The sequence below is a fragment of the Cygnus olor genome, chromosome 3 (genome assembly GCF_009769625.2).
Source record: "Cygnus olor isolate bCygOlo1 chromosome 3, bCygOlo1.pri.v2, whole genome shotgun sequence".
NCBI lineage: Eukaryota > Metazoa > Chordata > Aves > Anseriformes > Anatidae > Cygnus > Cygnus olor.
In genome coordinates this window covers 89,951,114-89,956,045 of record NC_049171.1, presented here as the reverse complement: position 1 = coordinate 89,956,045, position 4,932 = coordinate 89,951,114, and the positions used below count along the sequence as shown (strand labels likewise).

Genomic DNA, 4,932 nt, shown 5'->3' with positions numbered 1-4,932 from the left:
CTCCTTACAGAAATGTGAGATGTGGGAGTGCCTACAAACACAGCAGGAAATATTTCCTTGAAAGTATTGGTCATCTCTGTAATGCACACTTTTCTACAAGTGCTGTGCAGGCAGGGTCGAATTCTTCCTGGTCAAGTCTGTTTTGCAAAACTAGCTCTCCTCTCATATGAAAACGGAGCAGAGGAACAAGCTCTTCAGGACCTGTTTTTCTGGGCAGGTTGGGACAGGAAGGGTTACACAAAGGCAGCTTCAGCCCAGGCTGATCTCAGCCTGGAGCCCTTCTGCTACCAGGGGTGCTCCACGGGCACAGCAGTGCTGGTGCCCCCGCTGCACCCATGATGACAGGGAGCAATGGGCTTGCTCCATCTGAGGACTGTGGAGAAAACAGGCCTTGCCATGGCTTTAGGGGTGTCTGGTGAAAATGCACTGGGGCTGACAGTTAAGCACCTACTGAGGGGCTTCTTTTTTTTTTTTTTAATTTTTTTTATTTATGTTTCTGGTTTGTTTCATTTCAGATTGTTGAACTGGTCACTGGGTTACCAGGTTCATCTGCTCCTGCTCTCAGACCCAGGCTTGTGTAACCAGAAAGTATGTGGGAGTCTGCACGGGAAGAAGCCATGCTGCAGCAATTTGAGGTGTGGGAGACTTAAGAGAGAAAAGCAGCTTGGGGCCAGGATTGTGCCTTATATGGCTGCTCAGTTTCTGTAGTGCGTCTCTTGGCATACGGCTTATGGTAAAAACCTTCAGGTGCCGTGTTCTTGCACAGCTGTATATCAAGTGCTGTTTGCTGAGGCTGCACTGAGCTGTGCTGAGCCTGGGCCAAAAGGAGGCAGGTAGCTGGGAGTCACAGCTGTTAAACAGCCAGCCCTCAGATGTGCAAAAGTCCTGCCAAAATCCCTCCTGCATCATTAAGCGCCTGAGGTGGCTAGTATTGGCCAAGGAAGCCTCCTCCCATGGCCAGCTGTAGGTCACCGTGCAGGTGGCCAGTCTCTGCTGTTCCCCTGCTGCTCGTGGGAGCAAGCAGGACAAGGCACTCACGGGATGTGGTCCCCAAAAGAGATTACACGTCGCCAAGGCCATACCACACTTTATATCAAGCCCCGATTTGTTTTTGTTGCTTTGGCTGAGAACATCTAACGGGAGTGCTCCTGTTTGCTGGGAGGAAGCTTAATCTGTATCTGGACGACAGTGTAACACTGAGTGCCAGTCTTTCATGTTGCTCTTGCTGGTGCACAACTTGTTTTGAACAGCACCTATTTTTGTTTTCAGGGCTTGTTTTTAACCTTTCCAGAATATGTTGCTGCTGGCAGCCATCCACCAGCTCTGCTTCTTTGGGGGCTCAGCTAAAGTGAATCACACTCAGAGAATGGCCGTGTGCTTAGCTGCTGAAATATTGCTTTTTTGCAATATGGAATTTTTGAAATGCAAATATTTGCAGCTCTCCCAAAACCACAGAAATAATGTTTGTCAGTGCTCTAGAGATCAATGTTTAAACCAAACAATTTAGTGCAATCAGGAGGATGTTTTGACTTACTAGTAATATATTTTAAAAGAAAAAAAAATGCTTTATAGATACATATACATGTACATACACATTTATAGATATACATACATATGAGAGACAGATAGTGATGTAGATATGCTAGGCAACTCTGATACGCCAAAGTCTTGTCTTAAAATATACATTTACAGCTGTGATAGTATGAGGTTTTCATGGAAGATTACTATAAGCTGACATTTTTATAAATAATGTTTGAGGCCTCAAATAAAACTTATTTGTTTCCTGTCTCAGGCATCTGCCAAAATACTTCTGATTCTTGGGATACTAAAAAGTGGAAGGCTTCCTCTCGCCCGTCAGTTAGTCTGCTACCAGATTGTGCAGTTGGATTTGTTGCTTTATGTTTCTCATTCTTATCTGAAATGCTAGCTTCTCTTTCCCGTCTGTTCTTGAGCTTTGCCAATGCTATGAATACTGGGCAATCTTACAGCCTTGTTACCACTGTAAGTTTTACAACTTAAGTCAACCCTTGAAAGTATTAAAGCTGTCTCACCATTGGTTTTGAAACAATTGGTTTTTATTGCATGGTAGAGTCTGAATTGCTTTTATTTTATTTGGAGTCCCCAGGATCTTATGATGCAGATAGAGCAATTTCTAGTCTTTCAATGCTTGTTAAAATTTAAGGATCTGTGTGTTACAGGAGCCTCTTAAGAAAGAAAAAGAGGTCATTGCATGATACATCCAGAAATGAATCCATCATTGCATGATACATCCAGAAATGAATCCATCTAGGGATATGTAATGAGCATCTAGGCTCATATAGCAATGACCAGCTACTTGGACTTTGAACTTGTGGTAACAAAGCAATGAAAACATGTTCAAATTAGTTGTTAAATTGTTAAGCTAAAAGGAGATTAATTAAAACATCATAAAACACAGTTCTTGCAAATGAAATGGAGAAGGCAGTCTTCTTGTTTTTACAGCAAATGTAGTATTGTGAGTTTGTGATGAAGAGTTCAGACCACAGCAAATTCCCAGAGGGAAGAGTCTTTAAACATAACAACAACAACAACAAGGGATTTTCTAGTCTGCTTTTTAAAGTGGCCTCCAGAAGTTAATGGTCACATTTAAATCAGATGTTAGTGAAAACAGCTAAATTTATTTATATGCATGAGTTTGGATGAATATATAGGCTTGTCTGGAAAATGTTCAAGTAAAACGGGTGCTCTGTGGTTAGGTTAATACAAGAGAATACTTCATTGTATCTACTCTTTTTTCATTTTGTATTTTTTTACTTTTACTGGAATATAATGATGGGGTACATGTGCTCTTCTAAAACAACTTGATGATGTTCACTAGCTGTAGGTGTGCTGGGCTGCTGTGACAAGTAGGCAGCATCTACAATTAAGTTGTGATCTAAAATCTTTCTCTTGTATTAGTCTGGTTGCTATCTCCCATTCTGCAGAATGAAAACAATTTTACGTAATTTCTCAGTTTTGAAGTTCTTCTGGAGGAGGCTCAGACTCAGGTAAATCACAGTGTAGGACTTGCACTTTGTTAGCAGCAATTTTAAAAGTACTTTGCCCACTCTGATAAATTATGCATCTCTGCAGAGACAGAGTAGAAACAGTTGTATAAAGCCATCCCAACAATCCTGACTCTTTTCTGTGTTATAACACTTGTGATGTTTGTGATAATGAAATGTAGGTTGTGTATAAATTAATGTATAAAAGGATAAGTGAAATCTCCATTTACCACAAAACTAAGCACAGTTTAACCTGTAGCTGTAGTTGTACTGCAGGTGCAACTTACTAGGCTCTGTGCAGAACTTTTTTTTCTTTGTCGTGTGTGTTTTTTCTTTTGGGAGAGAGGTTTTAGGGGTAGGGGCAGGGGGGGGAGGGTTCCCCTTCCATAATAGATCTACCCCTTTAGTAAAATCACACTGTTATTCAATTACACAAGACCTGCATTTACTGAATGCACTGTGTTCTTGTCCATGACAGCTCTTGTTATTGTTTTAAATGACTTGGCACAATCCCAAACTGCATCAGACAAAATATAAATAAATGTAGGATAGGTAGCACTCTTGCAATTTTCCCAGCGAGAAGAACTAGATAGAATTGAGGTATTTTGTGATGCCTGATAAAGAAGGTGTGTGTATATGTCTACTGCATCCCATAAGGGGTATAAAGGAATAGAAAAGAGAGTGAAGGCAGCTGCTTCAGAAGGAGGCTGTACATACATTTTTGAAAAGAAATAAATTGGACTTCATTCTGCCAGAAAAATCTGCTGCTGGAATTATTTTAATCTCTTGCACTGAACATTTTATCTGTATTTTGAATCTCACCACAGTTGCCTTGAACATGGCATATATTTCATATTTCTTGTCCCTGTTTGCTCTTTATGCAGGTCTAACCAGCCTATACCTCAGGCTACGTCTCTAACAGCGGCTTTCGAAAGGGATGATGAGAAACGACCTGATGCAGGCTGGAGGTAGTAAAAACTATTTAATGCACTGATAATTATAGAGTGTTCTGGGAGCTCTGGCTAATGGATGATATGGAAACACCTAGGATTTACAGACTAATATTCTTAGCAGATTTTTGGAATATGAATATTCTTTTTAAAATAAAATTTGAGCTAAGCACATGCACCTATTATAATGAAACAGAGCAAGATAACCTTACACTGAGTCTCCATGTCACCCTGCTCTTATGCTGTAAATTCTTTTGTTATGATCAGTTACTTCTTGCAGTCATCATGAGGATTGATTTGTTAATGACAGTCACTAGTAAGTATTATTTATGCTTGATTCCCTTAGAATAAGTAATCTCAACCTTTCTGAATCTCTCCACTTGCTTCTCATGTGAGATTAACAATTACAAATGACATTCAAAGTTTACAGAACAGTTCTTGGCTTTACAGGAACAAAATGTCATGGAAACACCACCTCGCAGCTCCCTCCCCAGCAGCAATAGTAAATATTTGATCAGTGTGTACTTTCCATTCAGCTCAGCATCCTCGGGCTGGCTTGGCACATCTGTTTTTTTGGAGAAGTCTTACATCTGTGATAACGTGGTCGCAAAATGGTAAAGTGGACCTTCCCAAAGAACTTTGGTAAGTTGTTTTAGGAAGTAAAACAAGGGGAAGAAATGGAAAGACTTTAATGAGATGCACGAAAACCAGAGGCCATTGGTCCTCTTGATTCCATAGATCTTTAAGATGGATAAGATAAGAAAGTGGGACAAGTCAGCCATGCTTTCTGTGATTTCGCCTCTGGATTTGTACTGGACTTATTAAAATTAGAGAAACCCCATGTCCTGATTCTTGCTGTTCTTTATGCTTTAAAATCATTATGTCTTGGGAACAGTAAAACCCATATCTCTTAAGCAATGTTGTTGTTCCCACACTGGCAACAACAGTTGCCTCTGACC

General features: G+C 40.4%; 1 long non-coding RNA gene across 1 annotated transcript; it reads left to right on the top strand.

Moving 5' to 3' along the window:
- Nucleotides 1–514: 514 nt before the first annotated feature.
- LOC121068419 lies at nucleotides 515–4,632 on the top strand. Its single transcript, XR_005818864.1, has 3 exons — nucleotides 515–635; nucleotides 3,908–3,991; nucleotides 4,424–4,632. It is a non-coding gene; the product is annotated as an uncharacterized LOC121068419 (long non-coding RNA).
- The last annotated feature ends 300 nt before the right edge of the window (nucleotides 4,633–4,932 follow it).